Source organism: Peromyscus leucopus, chromosome 5 (assembly GCF_004664715.2).
Source record: "Peromyscus leucopus breed LL Stock chromosome 5, UCI_PerLeu_2.1, whole genome shotgun sequence".
Taxonomy (NCBI): domain Eukaryota; kingdom Metazoa; phylum Chordata; class Mammalia; order Rodentia; family Cricetidae; genus Peromyscus; species Peromyscus leucopus.
In genome coordinates, this window is record NC_051067.1 from 13,575,484 (window position 1) to 13,594,481 (window position 18,998).

At 45.4% G+C, this 18,998-nt stretch overlaps 1 long non-coding RNA gene across 2 annotated transcripts; it reads left to right on the forward strand.

Annotated features, from left to right (window-relative positions):
• Nucleotides 1–3,445: 3,445 nt before the first annotated feature.
• LOC119088005 lies at nucleotides 3,446–12,371 on the forward strand. 2 transcript variants are annotated; one of them, XR_005091561.1, is made up of 5 exons: nucleotides 3,446–6,454; nucleotides 6,977–7,109; nucleotides 7,639–7,918; nucleotides 10,073–10,236; nucleotides 11,659–12,371. It is a non-coding gene; the product is annotated as an uncharacterized LOC119088005 (long non-coding RNA). The 2 variants fall into 2 exon arrangements; XR_005091560.1 differs by having other exon boundaries at nucleotides 3,448–6,454; nucleotides 6,977–7,197.
• The last annotated feature ends 6,627 nt before the right edge of the window (nucleotides 12,372–18,998 follow it).

Here is an 18,998-nt window from a genome sequence, read left to right on the forward strand (position 1 = left end):
TGCATCAACACACTGTCTTTGGGATCCTGGGGTTCTGGTGAGGGCCTTATTGTGAAGTTGTGATGAAGCTGTAGTCCTCCGAGGCCCATAGATGTTCATCCCATGTCCTGGGGTGTCTAGGAAACAGAGCATTTTGTTAAGAGCACCACAGTGTCAGTGAAAAGCTACCTCCTTTCAACCCATCACTCTTCAGCCTCAAGATACAAGACTTGACCCTAAATGTAGGTATGATAAGGTTTGTAAAAGTAAGTTATTACAGAAACTTGGGGCTGAAGTGAAATACCATGGAAGCATCCCATACATTCGCGCTCTGATTAGTCAGTCCCAGGGTTGTAGACACAAGGAGTCATTGTGAGGTATGCTAAATAGCATACATACAAGATACTGACAAAGTCAAATTTTGTCTTCAACTGTAGAGAAGCTGTTAGTTGGATGGCTGGGTGGCTGGTGAGCAGTTGGACTCACAGTCTCTGATAGACTTTGACTTTTCCAACCTGATGGACCTCAACATTGTGAGTTTGGGTTTGGGGAGTTTGGTGTTTTAACGCAAGCAATATTAGGTCCAGTCTATATTGTTTGTTCCCAGGGTCCGCAGAAGAGTCTACCAACCAGCTGAGGATCCTAATCTGAGGGATATTCAATGAATCTATGCACACTGAGTTCTTTAGTCCATTCACTTTATTTTTCTATGGCGATTCTATCTACACAGTTTCTTTTCTGCTTTCTTACTTAGCTCCTCTCGGTTCCTCCTGCTCTCAGTCCCTTCTGCTGTTCTTTCATCATTCCACCTAGTTCTTTCCATCTCCGTCCTCATCTTTGTTCTTCTCCATCAATTCTCTGCTCTGTTGCTCTCAGAGAAGCAGTATGTATATCTACACAGTAATTCTTTGGTAAAGCAATGCGAGGCTTGAAGTTTTCAGGGATGCAGAGAGAGGTGATAAGAATACACACATAAAGCAATTAATTGTCAGCTTCCAATTACAACCCAAAAGGGGAATGACTAAAGGGGAGTTCTCTGCTAGGGTCAACTAAAGGCTAAGACCAATTAGGGAATTTATGTGCTCAAACTGTAATCTAGAAATGGCTAGATAGAATGTTAGTGGTCAATAAGTCACAAGAAAGTCAGCTGTCTTTGGCGCCACTTTTCCCGCTCATCCCAGCTGCAGCTGCTTTCTGATAAGGAGGGGGACATATGCTAGGTGGCTAAGCAACCTATGTCAGAGCATGTAGTATTTGGTTAGTAAAAACACTTTCACTCAGAGTAATTGCTGAGGAGAAAATCTAGGAATAGCACCTGGCTGAGGAGGAATAAAAACTTAATTTGCACAAGAAAGAAGCTTGGCACCTGGCACCTGCCTGGCCTTGTAGGCAATCTCCTTGGGTCAGTGGGAAGTAACTGCCTTAACTCAGTATCTAGCAAATGGCTAAAACTTCATCCCAGGAATGTGAGCAGTAAATCTCTTAAATTAGGGTCCTGTGTAAATAACCTAGGATGAAGGTAAGGGGGTGAGGATTAAATTGTTAGTGGTTCTTTTCTCTATCTGTGAGTGAGATGAGCTAGTGTTTATCTATGTGCAGTTTTGTCCTTGGAAAAAGGTATCTTTGCTGAAATACTTTTGTCTGGAGAATGGCCCTAGCCAGATATATGTTAATGAAAAATAAACACAGCTGGGAACAGTTGTCCAACTACCCCAAATGTATAGGGAAAGTTGTGCCCAAGATTGAGATACAATCGTGAGATTACATATACACGTAACATGGAGATGCACGGTAAATGGGGAGAATCATGGCTGTTATTGCACAAGAAGTTTACAACAAGAGACAGCCAGTTCATTCAAAAGGCAGGAATTCCATAACGCCTTGTGTGATGGTTTCCTCTAACAGAACCCTTAGTTCTGATAGGTTGACCTTCTGAACTCTAGTTGTCACTGCTGTATACTCCATGGACTTTCACTACCAGCGGCTCTCAATAGTGTTTGGCCTTTTATTGACTTTATTTATAATATTGGTTTGGGTTATAATTTGTGCCTGCATTTTTCTTCATTGTTACCCATTTTTCTTTTTAAAAACTCATCTGTCATTTTTTGGTTTTGTTTCTTTTTCATTTCAGAAGGTTCATTGGTTTGTCTTAAGTGCACACAGTAGGGATTCATCCTGACTTTCTTACCGGCTTACACTGCACTTTGACTATATCCACCTGCTCTTTCACTTGCCTGCCTTTCCCATGTGACTGATACTTACTTCTCCTCTTGCAGAAGTTCACCCCCTCCACTCCTGACACAGCAGATAAAATGTGGTTTCTGTTGGTGTAACTGACTTACCCCAGGTAAACTATCTCTACTTCCATGATTTTCCTTGAAAATAACATTTCATTCCTTTTGATGGTTGAGTATGGGACTCTCCCCTTGATTCTGTTTATATGGTATGCTCTTTGCAAATTTGTATTGTAGAATTATCCTCGTGTTCCTGTGTGAGCCATCTGTGAATGAAGGTCTTTTTAATGTGTTGTTGAATCTGATGTGAAGTATTGAGGTCTCTCATTAAGGATTTTCTCATTTATGCTCATCAAAGACTTTGGCTTACACCTCTTTCTTTTAAGTTGTCACTTGTCCCCAGAGCACAATTCACAGTACTTGTCTTATAGAATGAGTTTGGAAGTTTCTTCCCTTCTGTTTTATGGAGTGTGGGATCATTCCTGTTAATTATTATTAATAACGTAGAATTCATCAGTGAATTGTGCTCTGGTCACATTGCAAGGCTTTTGTGATCCACCAGGACTTTCATATTCCTTTGTGCAGTTTTAATTTCTAGACTTTTCCTTTGATTACTCCTCTGCTGTGTGCGTATGTTTGGTTTTTTAAGATGGGAGCAAGGGAGAAAAAGCAGGTTAGCGAGAGACAGAGATCGCAGGACAGATCCTCCTTTTAGGCTACAGGACAGGGGTCCTTGTTTCTCTGGATATGGGAGGGAACCTGGATAATGCGAGGCAAAAATCAATCTGCTTTGGACACTGGACAACATGCTTGGGGTGGGGACTGGGCAGTAGCCCTCTCTGCTGAAGGCATGTGTGGTACTTTCCTGTTGCTGCCATAAAAGACCATGCAAAGACAACTTATGGAACCAAGTTAATTTAGCCTATTTTCCCTGAGGGATAAGAGGCCATGAAGGTGGAGGGGAAGCATGGCAGCTAGCTGCAGCCATGGCAACAGGAGCAGGAAACTGAGAGTGTCATATTCCCAACCTCAGGCAAGAAGCAGAAAGAACTGGAAGCAGACGAGCATTTGCAATCTAAAGGTCTCCCCCCAGTGATGTGCTTCTTCTAACAGAGCTATACCAACTAAGGTTCCCCAAGCATCACCACCAACTGCTGTCCGAGTGTTCACAGGCGCGGGACTGTGGGTGATAGTTCTCATTCAAACCACCACAGCATGGCTGCCTAACACTGTCCCGTGTGGTGGAGCGCTTGCTTTCCTATAGCTTGTCCTATTCTGGGAAGTTGTGGAGCCCATGTGAGGCGGGCTTATCTGGAGGAACTGTACCACTTGGGGATGGAGACCTGTCCATACAGTGTCACCAGACACCTAACAACCCAGCTGCCTAAGCAACAGATGCTCCCACTCCCGGGACTCCTGTGCCTCTTCAGAGCCTACAGGAGTCCACACAAAGCCTTCCTCCCTGCGGGTGCTATTTGTCAGAGATTTGGTCACAGCCATGAGGAAAAGTCACTGTTACAGTGGTTGTGGGACAGAAGTGAGAAAAGCCACGGTGGGTTGTGCCAAGCCATGATTGGTCCATTTCTTGTGACCTCACAAGGAGCCAATTCTGAGGAATGCTGAGCACGAGTCCACATAAGGTGCCACCTGGGCAGGGCCTGTCCTCTTATTGCAGAGACACTGCTGGTTGGCTGCAGAGCAGGATTGTAATGTTGGCTATGATGGGCTTGGGCAACTCCAAACTGCTGACCCTTGACAGAGAATTTGTCTCCTAGCTTGTTGGTTTTGTTTTCTGGTTTTAGTTTTCATGGTTCACTTTTCTGTTTATATTATTGGTTCCTGTTTTAAGATTAATTTGTGCCTATTTTTCTTCATTATTACCCATTCTCATTTTTGAAACTCAAATTTTGTTATTTTTTATTTCATTTTTCTTATTTTAAAACACCTTTTAGTATATATTAGCCATAAGGAATTTCATTATAACATTTCCATACCTGACAACACTACACTATGATCACGCCTCCTGCTCTGCTTCATGTCCCCAGTCACATCTGTGCCACTGACACCCCCCCTTTTACTGAACTAGAACCCACTCCCTGCTTATGACCCATAGAACAAAACAGAAACATTACACATTGATGGGACTGTTTCATGTCAAACTGTTTCTAGATTCATCTACTTTCCTGAAAATGGCAACAGCTCATCCCTCATTGTGGCTGAGCAGGGGACTCCTCCCCAAGTCTGTTTATAAGCTATGTTGCCAGTCAGTTTGTGTACATGTACTTATCCTTGTAATCCTGGGAGAAGCCATTTGGATGGTGAAGGGAGGTTTTAGTGTGTTGTTGAATTGGATGTGAGGTATCAAGTGCTCTCATTAATGATATTCACATCTTTGTCCAAGGAAATTGGCCTATTCGGGTTTATGTGCTTATTTGATTTTGGGAGCAGGGTAATACTAGCTTTGTGATGGGTTTGAGGGTGTTCTTTACTGTCTCTTTTATGAGATATTTTCAGGACCATTGGCGATCATTCTTCTCTAAGGTCTGGTAGATTCAGTGAATCCAGGACTCCTGGGCTCTTCTTTGTTGGAAGCTATTTTTATTACTAGTTTATTGTTGCTGCTTATTATTGACCTGTTCAAGTCTTTTGATTTCATATTATTTCAATATCCACATAAGTCTAGCAATTTCTTTCATGTTTTCTAACTTAACAGTATAAAAACCTCAAAATATTAATGATCGTTTGTGTCTAGTGAAACATCACTTTTTGCCTCTAATTTGTGTCTTATCTTTCTTGGTTAATTTGGGTAAGGGTTTGCCAGTTTTGTTTGTCCTTGCAAATAAGCACCTTTTTGTTTTTCTGTCTCTGTGTTGCCCTTTGAATATCCATTTCATTGATTCCATCTCTGCTCTTCACTATGCTTTTTCATCTATTGCTGTGGGGTTTGCATTGTTCTTATTTTCTATGACCTTGAGGTGCATCATTAGGTTGTTTGGAGTATCTCAGATTTTATGCTGTAGAATTCATAACTATAAACTTCTAACCTGCTTTCTATTTCTTCCTAGCATCATGTGGTACTACTGTTTCTCATAATAAAGTGGTTGAGATGGAGGCAATCCTCATGGCCAGCCCCATGAAGAGGGCATCCTTCAAAATGATTACAAAATCTACTGTCCCTGGGCTGTGGCACATTTTGGAAGGCAAAGCTGGTGTGCCACATTCTCACACATACACATAACTGTCGAGGCCCTTGAAAAAAGCAACAATGACTTGTTGAAGCAGAATTCATAAATCCTTAGAACATTATAAAAATTTTTATATGATCAATATACCATTAACCACTTATATGACAATGGAATGTGTGGTGGGAGAAGACCCAGAGAGGTACCTTAGGGAGCTGGGCTGTATACAAGGGAGGCACTACAAATTTTCCAACAGGTCATGTCAGTGGTTCACTTCCTCCACCAAAGACACATCCACAGGAATATCAAATTAGGAAAACATTCTGGTGGATGCAGTAGGAAATGCAGAAATTTGCCACTTCAGCATGGCAGCTAAATCCACAAAGGGCAGATGTTGGGGAAGGTCTGTAGCTTCCTGCTCTACCTGGCCCCAGATATCTTGGCAGGAAAACTGTGTAACAGTGCAGCTGATGTGGAGCTTGGGCATCCTTTTCTGTGTCATAGAGCACTTTCCATACTTAGAAACAAGTCCTTCAGGTATACACCAGCTCATCACCAACACAATGTATTATCTTCCCTGTCATCTGTCCCAAACCAACCAAATTATTATCGAAAGATTATATTGGTACATGATAGTAGGTCATCTCATGGAACACCTAACATGCCTAACACCCAGGGCTGCCTTGAGAAGATGTCCTGCCTGGGTACCACAGACATGGAAGGCAATGTGACGACTGTTGACATCAATAGCAATTTTCTGAGGGGCATTGCAGTTACCAAGGCTTTGAGTGATACTCTACCTGATGAGCACTTCCCACCAGAGTCAGCCCCGGATGCAACAACCACAGAGTTAAATGAAAAAAAAAAAACAAAAACAAAAACAAAAAAAACAAGAGCTTGTGCCCTGTGGAATCATCAACAGGGCCAGCCATGCCCAGTGACCAGGCTCAGGTTGAATCTACAGGCTCTGGATCCAAGTAACTAGGGCTGGAAGGGGACGAGGAGTCGAATTTCTTGAGTATGGAGAAGACTTTGCTGCTGCTGCCTGCCCACCCAAAGGTGAGTCACGGACACTTGCAGAAAGGAGGGCCAAAGAAAGGAGAGTGGAGCTTAGTAGTTTAGGGCACCAGAATGCATTTCTATGTTGTATTTTAATGCTTTTTAAATGCCCCTTGAAAATGTCAAGAAAGATGTCTCTCTTTAGAAGGAACAAGCTCACAGTCTCCTTCGTATGTAGAACCTGGGAACATTGAACCAGATGGAGAGAGCAGAGCGTGGGGCTAGAGTATGAGAGGGAGGAGGGCGAGTTTAGCAAAGAGGACAAAGGTTCAGAAGGGGAGGAGTCAGTGGCACAGGAGGGTAGCTGAGTGCTAAGTCCTGCCTGTGCCACATGTCACTGACAGAGGCCTTTTCATGTGTCATCTTTGAAGTGGTGAAGGAGGAGAGGCCTGGTGAACTGCACTCCTGGTGTGGATGGACCCCCACAGGAGGAAGCAGCCCAGAACTCCAGTGTGCTGTGCCCACACACTCAGGGCACAGACTCCTGCAGCCATCCTCCAGCCCTTGGGTCTTTGCTTCCAGCTCCCTGCTCGCTCAGCCCAGCACTGCTTGCAACACAGATAGGAGGTCTCACGTGACATCTGCCTGATGAAGGTCCACCTCCCCAGCTCCTGCAGAACACCTACTCCTGGAAGCAAAACTGACTGACATACAGGTCTCGAGCTTCTCATCTGCTTGGTCCCTTCATCCCTTCGATATTCTCTCTCACTAACTCCTTTGGGACAGAAATGGATAATCTAAGTGTGAGTTCAGTCAGAGGAGGGAAGGGAAAGACGGGGCATAAAGAAATAGAGGAGAAGAGGGGAAAGGGGTGAGTTGAAGGGAATTGGGGAGGGAGTAGAGTCTGTCCTGAGGAAACTCCTGTCAAGGAAGTGAGGAGAAAGGACTGAGTGTTGGGTTGGGGCAGAATGTAGGAAGACAGGAGCAAACTTCAGCCTGAAGAGTGGAGTTGGAGGGTGCAAGCTCCCCCCCCCCCCGCCATGCGAAGAGGCCCTGATTGGAGAGTCCCAGCATGTGCCAAGGCACACAAGTATGATGCTGGCTTGGAAATCTTCTCTTGTCTTAGGTTGCTGAGTCAGGGTATGGTGGGAGAGAAAGGAGGCCTCATCCACCAGTGGAGACCCATCCTCCTCCTGTGTACTCAGGCATTTGGGCTGATCTGTCAACATCTCTTTGTCCTCCAGACCTTCCATGGCAGATCCTGATATGCCAAAAAAGCGTGGGGCCAGAGGGCCAGAGTGGAAAGCCCGATGACAGACCAGATAGATGGTTTTCCCCTCACCAAACCTCAAAGCCAGTTAGTGGCACCTTTCCCTCTGAGTCGGGGAGGCCTGCCAAAACCACTGTTCCCTTTTACTCACCCGGGCTAGTGTTATGTCAAGACCAGACTTCAGAAACTCATCTTTTACCACAAGCAGATACTCAGTGGACTCAAAATTACCGCCAAGTGCAAGATGCCCTCAGGTGAGCTCCCTGTATGTCCTGTCAGCTGGTAAGCCCCTCCCCACCAGGAAGGTGCCCAAGAGAACACTGCAGGCACCTGCCAGCAGGGGGCTACACAGCACTACTAGCTGCCATCTGGGGCTCCATGGCAATCAAGATCTCTTTGTAAACCTGACCCCCTAAGGTTGACACTGGGTACAAAGTAGTCCCATGGCTGCTGGCCTTTGGAGACAGTGCTCAGTCAGCCTCAGGCCTGAAAAGGCCTACCTACCTTGGCACAGCGAACCAAAGGAACCTCAAACATTGCCCACCCTTGGCCTTGGCTTTCTACTAGAGACCAGAAATTGGGGTGAGGAAGGGCCCTTGAAACCAGAACCTTCACCAACTGCTTGTTTGTGGTTTTCACACCTGGTGGTGGCCCAGTGTGTTTCCTAGCTGCCTCTGGGTATCAGGGTGTTGAGACCCACAGTTCTGCTGCAACCCACAGACTTCTCCTGATGCTCTTTAAGAGACATTGAGGGACTTGTCCTTGGGAAATAAACAAGTTTGGTCAGTCACTGTATAATCTCTGGGCCAGGCATACAGCCCTAGCTATAATGTCCTTTGTGGCCCAGGCTGGTTGGGAGTTCATATACCAACTCCAGAGATCCACCATGGCCTTCCTTTCTGGTCTCGGCTCTGCTGGCTCTATTTGATGTGTTCAGCATTGAAGCTCTCTTCACTCTGTCTTGACTGGACAAGTGGAGGGGAGATGGAGAGTGGGAGACAGAGATTCCAAGGTGACATGTTCGTAGGGAGCCATTTCTGACCATCTTGCTACAAGAAAAATGATCAGGGCCATCAAGGCCAAGCTCAACCAGGAGTCAGAGGCCCTGCTTGGTGTCCCTCCCCAGGGGAGGTCATAAGGAAGGAGGCAGGCTTTGTACCTGACTCTCTTTAATCTCTGACACCAGTGAAAATGAACTCACTGTTCTCTGCAGAGGCTGCAGACTCTGTCCTGGGGAACATGGGACTTTGTACCAAGCTATCCATTTGTCCAGAATGTTCTTCCTCTTTCATACCTGCTTGACTACATCTTATACACCTTATACATCTTGGCCACCTTGATATAGCAGCCTGGATTTCCAAGCCCTACTGGCAGTGATGGTGCATTGGGTCATTACATTCCTCTTACTGAGAAACGTCACACCTGTGGTTTCCTGGGGTTCTGGTAAGACAGCCAGTCCTTCAGGGTCCTACAGGACAGTGACCTGCTGTGGGTGGTGACAAAATGGTTTCTTCTCCAACACCAGTTCCTCACTAAGCCTTCACCTTCTTACCCCAATTATGTTGCGTTCTAGAGAACATGGGACTTTGTGTTAGCTACCCATTTGTCTGGAATACTCTTCCTTTTTTACTTAGCCAAACTTTGCTACCTGTAGCCAGACCTGCCTCCACCTGGCAGCCTGTACTCTGGCCCTGTTGGCAGGGATAGGACAGATGGTCATCATGGTCCTGTCCTCTTACTGAGGGACTTGACATTTGGTTTCCTGGAGCTCTGTAATTTCCCCCAGAGCCTCAGGGCTCACAAGTCAGAGACACATTGTGGACAGTGACAAAACTGCAACACCAGCTCCTCATAGGGCCTGTGTTGTTATTATATATATATATATACACACACACACACACATATATACATATATATATATATATATCGCATGTGCAGGGAAACATGCTAGCATGCTGGCCAGATACAGTGGCAGGCTGGTGGGTGACCCAAGCCATGCAGGCATGGTGGCGGGGCGGAGGCGGTGGACAGTAATTCATGACCCAGACGCTGCATCCATGCAGAAATGGTTTATTATAATAGAGAGACAAAGAAGAGAGAGGAAAGAGGGAGAGAAGAGAGAAAGGGGGGAATCAAGGGGTGCCCATCTCATGGGAGGAAAAGCAAGAGAGCGAGGGAGGAGAGGGGTTTTTCCTTAAAATGAGGCTTTTATGTCAGGATGCAGGGTGGCGCCAAGGGGTGGGTTAGAGTATTAACAACCCGTACCTCTCCCACCATGTAATTTCCTGTCTTGGAAGAGTGTCCTTGTGGGGAAGCATCACAGTGAGTGCTTAATGTTGCAAATGCTCCCCTTGGACTCTGCATTTTCCCAAACCAGGAACGTAATCCATGTCTCTCCTCCTATGCAGATGCTCCAGAAAACCTCCCTGAAGCAGCTCAGACTTGTCCCTTCATGACCAGCACAGGATGATGTGAGAAGCCTCTAGAGTTTGATTTTCTTCCCTGAAGATCCTTTCTTGTGGTGCTGCTCTTATAGAGAAGCCAAATTTGATTCTTGGAAATCAGATTTGAAGTGAGTTTAATGTCACTGTTGCCTAAGATGTCAGTCTGTGCTAGATAGTGAGACTGTGTCTCAGAAAAAAAAAAAAAAACACACAAGCACACCCCACGATTCTCCACAGAAGATAAAAGCCACCAGTGGCCAGTCCATAGGTGACACTGACACTCTGATCACGTGGCAGCCACAGGCCTTTTGACAATGGGCTCAAACTGCTAGGACACTCACTCCTAGTGACTTCCAGCCCAGGACTCTCCCAGATTCCTTTTGCCAATGTGAGACTTAGTTTCCCGGAGGGAGGGTTCTGTTTCTGAACTGCTTGGATGGGGAAAGACTGTTTAAGCCCTGAAATCTTCTCAGAGCCTGGCCCTCCCCTCAAGGCTGGACATGGGATGGAAGGAACCAGTCTGAGTACCATGGAAACAGAGAAATTGAGCAATAAAACCTCCCACCCCACCTCACTAGGAAGGCTGCAACGCCTGAGGCAACATGAGGTGACTCAGTCCCTGGCAGACTAGCTCTTGGGAGCCATTAGGAACACATCCCAAACAGCCAGACCACTAACCTTCAGTATCTCCAGGACACCCAAGTCCCATGGCCTCAGGGCCTTTGCTGAGCACAGGCCCAGGGTGTGCTCTCCTCCCTGCTCCTTTCAGTCTTCAGTTCCACACAGTCAAGACAGGACTTTGCCTCCAGTGTCCTGGGGACTGGGCTGGCCGCCATGATGGGCATTGATAGTACCCTGACATGAGTGCTCAGGCTCTCAGGAGTCCTCTGAACTCCACAGAGCCCATAGTCCACCACCAGCCTGTCCTGCTTCTTGTCTCACAGAGCTGCAACAGGGGATTGGACACTCAGTGTCTACAAACCATCTGCTGTGGACCAAATTGGACTTGGGGAAGATGGGATGAGGATGTAGCCCTCCAACACTGCCCTTCTTGTGGCCAGGGAGACAGCTCCCTAGACAACATTCTTGTCAAGCAGGCCTGAGGACCCGAGTTAGATCCCCAGGAACCAAAACAGCCTGATGTGGCAGTGTGTGTCTCTAATCCCACCTCTGTGGAGATGGGGACAGACAGAGCCTGGGACTCCCTGTGCACATGGTAGAGACTAATTGACAAGCTCTGGCTTCAAGCAGAGACTGCCTCAGAAAATAAGGTAAAGAGTGATAGAGGAAGAGGCTTGATGCTGACCTCTGTCCCACTCACACAAGCCCAAGCATGTGTATGTGCCCTTGGACACATAAACTCACACAACTCTACACAGACAGACAAGGTGGGAGGGGGGCATAAGGAAGAGGAAAAAGAAAATAATCAGTTCACATTTCATCTTTCAGAAATAAAATTTCTTATGTGTGAGATATATTTTTCAACCTTCTATAGTCATGATTTTTGTTCAGGATCATTCTAATGGAAGGCTCCTTTCTCTTCTCATTAGATGTGTCTGTCAAGGAGTAGCACTTGGCTTTATGCTGCTAAGAGTGTGCCCCATCCTGCACATCCTCATCCAGAATGTGGAATTACCTTCAGAGCCTCTGGAAAGGAGTCATCATGACTTTGACCCTGAATGGGAAGGGCAGAAGGATGCTAGAATTGAGTTTAAGATGCACAAAGGTCTAGGTTCTTCAGTTCCTGGTTTAAAAGCTAGACAAGCTCAGTCATTATGGAGAGGGACCCACTTCTGCTGAGTGGCTGCGTCAACAAGCACCGTGGCAGCAAGTGAATCCTCTGAAAATTAAGTTCGCACCGAAAGACAAGATGGCCCATTTGCAGACACAGATGGGCAGTGTTCGTCCTCAGGGTTGGAAGGCGGCCCCACATCGGCTAGATGGCCTTCTGTACTAAGCACCAGTCCCAGGCCCACCAGAACCAGGTGGTATTCCCAATCTGCCCACAGCCCACGCAAGCCCAGACACAAGAAATTAGCCATCATAATATTCTATATTTTTCTCTGGTGGTTTTGTGTCTTTAAGAAATATGTTTTTTTAATCTGTATACCTCAGAAATTATCAAGTATCTTTACGTTAAAATAGGAAACTAGATCGTGTATTTTTTCCCCACTGTTGTGTTTTTGTTTCATGTAACTATTATGATCCTCACATAACTGTGAATCACTGAAATAGATAATAAAACTTCATGGAGAACTTGTGAGCATGTGGATGTGTATGTGTGTGTGAATGTGGACACAAGCATGTGTTTATATATGCAAATTTGGCAAATGCATGTGTGTATTTGAGCAAATGTGGGAAAATGAATGTGTATGTGTGACCGTGGTCTGTCCTTCCCAGTAGTACTTCTAAAGGGCTGTATGTGTACCCCTCACACTAGCCCTGACCCTCCCACACCAACCAACCATCAGTCAAAATGATTCCCAAGAGACATGGCCATAGGCAAGTCTGAGATTCCTTCCTCCCAGGTGATTCTGACTCTTGGTTGTATCAAGTTGACAATAAAATCTAAAACAAAGCCCCTTCCAGACACTTCTGGGAAAGAGACCACACCTATAAAGTCACAGTGACATGGATTAGTGAATAGGAACCCTGGTTCAGTTTGAAAGACTCTACTCACACTTTGCCAGCCCGTTAGGACATGACTGTTTTGTGTATTTCTGGTCATTGTGTTTTTTATTTTTTGTCTCAGTGTCTCACTCTGTAGTCCAAGCAGGCTTAGAACTCACTATGCAGCTCACGTTGACCTACAATTCTCAGGAATCCTTCTACCTCAGCCTCCCATGTGCTGGGATACAGGTGAAGTTTCAGTTTTAAAATAGCTGGTTGGATACAAATGTCCAAGTCTGTCCCCTTAGTGTCCTGGCTCACAGCCTTGGGGCTGCTATGTGGGAGGGCTTCTCTGACACACACTATTCCTTTGTTACTGGCACTTGCTGCCACATCTGAGGACCTCAGGAGTTTGATCCTTAGAGCACATGGTAGAGGCAGAGAACCGACTCCCACAACTTGTCCTCTGGCCTGCATATGTGGGTCCTGCTCATGTGCAGACACAATAAATAAATGTAATAAAAATTTTAAATGTGTTTTACATGACAATTCTTTGAGGCCACTAAGATTTACTCTGAAGCCCAACATGGAGTAACTTCTTGTGGACAGTCCACATGTTAGGTGGTAATGTGTTTTCTCTGGCTATCATGTATGTTTGTACATGCCCATTAAATCAAGCTTACCTGCTTGCTATTGGCAATTTTTCTATGAGTTTCAGTTGTTTCAATGATTTTCTGTCAAATAGCTATCCACATTTCTCTTGACTTCACTTAACTACTAGAGACCTTGTGACTGGGGCATCAAACCTTAAGTTTACTGTATCATTTGATCCTTAGGTCACTGCAGAACGCATTTGTCTAGAACAACACTTTATGATTCATAAAGGCACCTCCCAGTACTTCTGGTTAAAATAGTCTACTTTCATCTGTTTAATCGCTTGCCATTTTATGATTATATACTATATGCATATGAACCTAGTAAATAATTTTACAAATTAAATTACAATAGTTTTAATCTACAAATTAAAATGTTCATTTTCTCTCATTTTACAATGGATTTTTTAAAAATATTTTTCTTCCCTATACTCAGATTTAGATCAATAATTGGCTTAAAAATTTTTTATAGGCATCATGGCCCTTTTAACCAAGCTTCCCAAATACAAGAACCTTTCAATACTGAAATACAAAACCTCCCCTGCCTCTGTCACTGCTCACATGAGAGCAGCTTTGGAGATCCTGCTTCTCAGCTCTTAGTCACAGCCTGGTTTTAGTCGCTCAGTGATTGTTCAGTTTGATTTTTCTTGTCAGAGTTCCTTGAGATCAGCCAAGCTGTCACTCTCTCTCCTCACCAGCACCCGGCCCCTGCCTTTCTCCTCGTTGTGGCTGAGCTTACCCAGAATCCCCAGTGTGCCCGGGTGTGGCATTCATGCATTCATGAAAGAGACACTGCACTAAGACAGCTTGAAGAACCGAGTTAGTTCTATGCAAGGTCCATGACAACAGTAATACCAGGTAGAAAGAAAACGCAGCCCCTTCCACCCTACATGTCTTAGTTGCTTGTTCTTGACCCCACCATCTCCAAGATGTACAAGAAATCAATTTCTGAGGTTTATAAATGACCCAAAACAAGGCATTTTGTTGGAGAGCAAGATGACATGGCACCATCCCCATGAATGAAGAAGACTACCTGTCTATAGTAATCTGAGCTCACAAGATTTTCAGGGTAATTCATAATACATCAAACTACTGTTTTAAGATCTAGGGTTTCTGATGAGAAATCTGATAAGGGTCTTAGGATGTGGTTGTGATGCCCACAGAATGTTCCTCACATGCCCTGGGTATAATGGAAACAGAGCCTCAGTGTCAGTGAGGGGTTACCAGCTTCTACACCCATCAGTTTAAAGCAAGAGGAACTGACCACCCTCAGTGCAGAGATGAGATCTGTAAGGCCAAGTGTTGATACAGAATTTTATGGTCCACTAAAGGTCACTACATCCACTTCCAAACTAAAAAATGCCAGCGTCCATAACTCAGAGAAGCACAAAGCTTCCTGAGTCTGTCATTATCATTGCTACTATTGCTCATTATTGTTAAGAGGGAAAAGACTTTGTCATGGGTTGCATGTGAAACATGCTGCACTGTCGTGTGTTTGAACCCGTGGTCCTTTAGGCAGCATGGTTTTTGAGAAGTTAGGGAACCCTTGGATGTGTGTCCTGGCTGGAAGTAATAGAACTTAGGAGACCTGGGAGATGGTCAGTGCAGTGGAACCAGTTGCCTCATACCCTGTTCCAGTGCCAGCGGCTGAGCCTACCACCACGCTGAGCCTGATCCTCTGAAAGCCTGAGCCAAAATCACCTCTGCCTCTCAAGTTGTTTTATGTCGTGGATTTGAGAGGAGACATGAGGAAAGAACTTGAAGGTGATAATGGGTTGTGGCTAGTTGTGATTGGTCCATGGTTCCCGTGACCTTACAAGGAGCCATTGTGAGGAATGAGAGTGGCCCACATATAAGGCACCGGGCTGGGCCTGGGTCTTGTCCTTAAACTGCAGTGAAGCTGTTGGTTGGCTGAGGGCAATTGAATGCAGACTTTGCTTCTGAGAGAGCTGTGTTTTATATTGTCCATCTTCGGACCTGACATCAGTGATCCACACTGGTCTGAACATAGTGAGTTTGCTTTCTGGGGGTGGGGTAGAGGGGTGATTTTGTTTCCTGGATTTTGACTTATAGCTTTTTAGTTTGAGGTTCACATTGTGCTTCTGTTTCAGATGGGTTTTTTTAAATCACCCATATTTCTATTTTTAATTATTCAATTTTCTTGGACATTTTTTACTTTGGTTTATTCCTTCTAAAACTTCTGTCAACATATATTAACTGTGAAAAATGGGTATTGTGTTATGGTTAATAGGGTTGCATTGTGGTGGATAGTAGGGTTGCAGTATGGTGAGCACCTTAACAAAGTACCCCATGATACTGCTTCCCCCAATCCATTAACTTAAAAGTTAATCTCATGCTAAGTGGCTACCCTTCCCACCACATCACCCTTGAGACAAAATATGGACTAACATCTTGAGGTACAGCACATTTCCTTCAGCATCACAGTGTCAGGGAGGACCACCATCCTTTTGATGCCCATAAATATGAGTTTAAGAAAAAGGAATTAAGTGTCATGAGATGATGAGGTTTTCAGTAGTCAGAGCCATTAGAAAACTTGAGGGTCCAGTTGAAAAGGCTAATAGGAGCAGTCTAAGCTCCCTAGCTAGGCAATACCTATGTCTCCAATCCAGGGAAGCACCAAGCTCTCTGAGTCTGTCTTCATTGTCACCACTGCTCTTTTATTATTATCAAAGTTAAAATGTCCTCCATCTTCCTTAGTGTTTGAATGTGAAAAGTCTCACACCATCTGTTGTTAAAATTCCTTCCCTGCGGAATTTTAGTATCATCTCTACCCATCATCCTGAGGTCCCAACAACAAACCGAGGCTGAATTCCATCAAAGTTCACTCTGAAGAACCAATGAATTTATTGAGCTTGCGTACAGAGGTGCCTTACAGGGGCGTGGACACTACTCCCCACAACTAGCCACACCTGTAAAACCAAAGCCTTATCCAGCACCAATCAGGGTTTTCCCCACAGCTGTCTGGATGGAACCCCTGCTTTCCTCTTCCCTGCTCTTATATCCTTTAGCCCCTACCCCATGCCACATGCATTCTTGTTAGGTGCTAGGGCACAGTTGGATACTTAGATGAACATCTGTTGGGGTGGGGCTTCAACCAGCTCCCACTGGGAAGATCTTTTGCAGGCAGACTCAGATGAGCTCTGCAAGATGATATTCACTTGTCTGAGAAGGACAGTCACCCATGACACAGTCCACCCCACCCTCTGGCTCTTACACTCTTTCCGCCCTGTCTTCCGCAATGGTCCCTGAGCCTTGGAGGGGGTGATACAGATGTGTGACTATGTTTCTCCAACTCCGGAGAGAGAACAACACATCGTCATGACTTTCTATTCATCTGTCCATCTCCAGAATGTGGCAGTTTCTCCTACTACAAAACACAAGTGAGAGAAAGAACAAAAAACAGGAAATGGAAAACTATCCCAACAGACACAGACTGTAGTAATAACCCAGGATTGTACATACAAATGTGGGGAAGCACTTGAGCTGGTCTATCATTAAGCCCATCAGTAGCAGTTGCTTTTCCACTGGAGCCTATGACTTCCCTTATCCCAGTTTTTCTCTATGTTCCCAGTACTAAATGTGAATTTGCCCCGTGAAGCAAGCCTAAAATCCAATCGGAAGGTTGGTTCTATCCAGAACCACTTGATCCACCCCTGCACAGCTGGCACATTTTGCCTGGCACTTCCATCATGATGCATGCCAGGATCCACAGTAGAGTAGGATGTCTAGTCTTTAATTCTCCCCAGAATTCTTAGCAACTTTAGGCACCACAGGCGCTAGCTCACAGAGATGGAACAGTTGGGTTCCAGTCCTAGCTTTGCTTCTCCAAGTCTGGAAGCCAAATCATGCACCCTCTTAATAGGTTCTTACTATTCAGTTCTGGAATGAAACCAAATGTGTCAATAGCCTTCATTGCTTTGGGGGCCTCTGGGGCGTCTGTGGCCAGCAACTCCTGGGGAGGTAACTCATTCCTAGCACTGAGATTCCTAATAATCAACTTCTGGGAACATCAGTTTTTACCTTTCAGATACTTGGATATTTACAGGCTCAGGCTATTTCAGACATTCCCCAAACATGTTGGTGCGTATCCCTTGTGCCTTACCCAACCATAAAGCTCTCATGAATTCCACAGAAACCTGGCTTTTGCATTCTTTGTGAAGTTCCCATGCTGGCTTCATCAGGAGCACTTGAATGCCAAACATCTCTTAGATGAGTCTCCAAATCTGTAAGACACTCAAGGGTTAGAGCTAGGCTATACACATGTCCCAGTGCCTTTATACAGAGGATGGCAGGACAATGCTGCAGAGGCCAGAGCCACCCTCTTCTGCTGAACAATGAGATGGTGAGACAGAAAATCTTAGTGAAGTACTTTGAAAATTCATTGTCATCTGTTCCAAGCAAGTGCCAGGAGACTGCAGAAGGTCACAACTGAGGAGATATTGGAGTAAAACATAAGCAAGGTCTAACACAGCACGACTCTATTATATCAGTTGTTTTCTCCACATGTTGGGTATAGTAGACAGAGGACGCTAACTTTGCTAGCTTTCCACAACCCTCACTTGTTCTCAGAGCCCTTCCATACCCTGGAGGTCTTCCACGGATCCTCCCTGCATGTCCCACCCCTAACAAGCTTGGCGGGGCTGGTTCATGTTGTTCATCCCTGCTCAGGGCTAAGGGTGAATGTGGTCCCTCTCTCTCCTGCTGCATCCACTGCTCAGACTGGTTCCCTGGGTTAGAGAGACTCAGGGTTGGAGCTGCACTGTGGCCTCTCTATCTACCACACCTGTTTGCTGGGGGAGACGCTGGCTGGGCAAATTCTCCCAAGTCCTAACAGAGGTTTTGCCGGAGAAACATCGCCTGCTTAGTCTGGATGTGCAGCTGCCCATCCCAGGCTCCATCTTCCACACCTGTACTGTTTTATCATGGAGGCCTTTGTAAACTGTTTCTCAGGCTTTAAAGTTCATTAGCATGGAATTTGACTTTCTGCCAAATTTTTCCTTAGGACTGGAGCTCAACACAAATTTTGCCCCTTTTGTCTTCAAATGACAGAGACAGCCTTTCTTGTCTCTAGGCTGATCTTGTACTTTATGGACACTCTTTACATGTTCATCTATGTCACTTGGATCCCCAAAAACCTTTCCTACTTCAGAAAGATCCTGACCCACCAAAGGGTCAGCAAAACTGCTGGAGCTCCATACCAGTCCCAGGTCCTCGATAAATCTGGTTCCTTCTTAAGTCTCCAGTGAGCACCATCCTTCAGGCCCTGTGACTTGGGCATCATACATTACTTCCCCCATACCTAGTTCCTCCTGTGTTGTCCTCCAGGCCCTGACATCCTTCCTACTGATGACCAAGCCTCTCCAATGGCTCCTGCAAGCCAGGCCATCAGAGGCTGGTTCCCCTTGCTCTGCCTCAGGCTGTGCAGCTTGTGTCTCAAGGATGGCTACGTTGCTCAGCTTTATTGCTTCCACAACGGTCATATTGACCCCCCTCTGCCCTCATATCCCATAGCCTCACAAGCAAGACTTTACGAGACTCTTTTGTTTTATTGTTTGTTTAAAGCTTTTCCCTAATTCCAGCAATTCCAGTGTTGAATATTCTTTGAT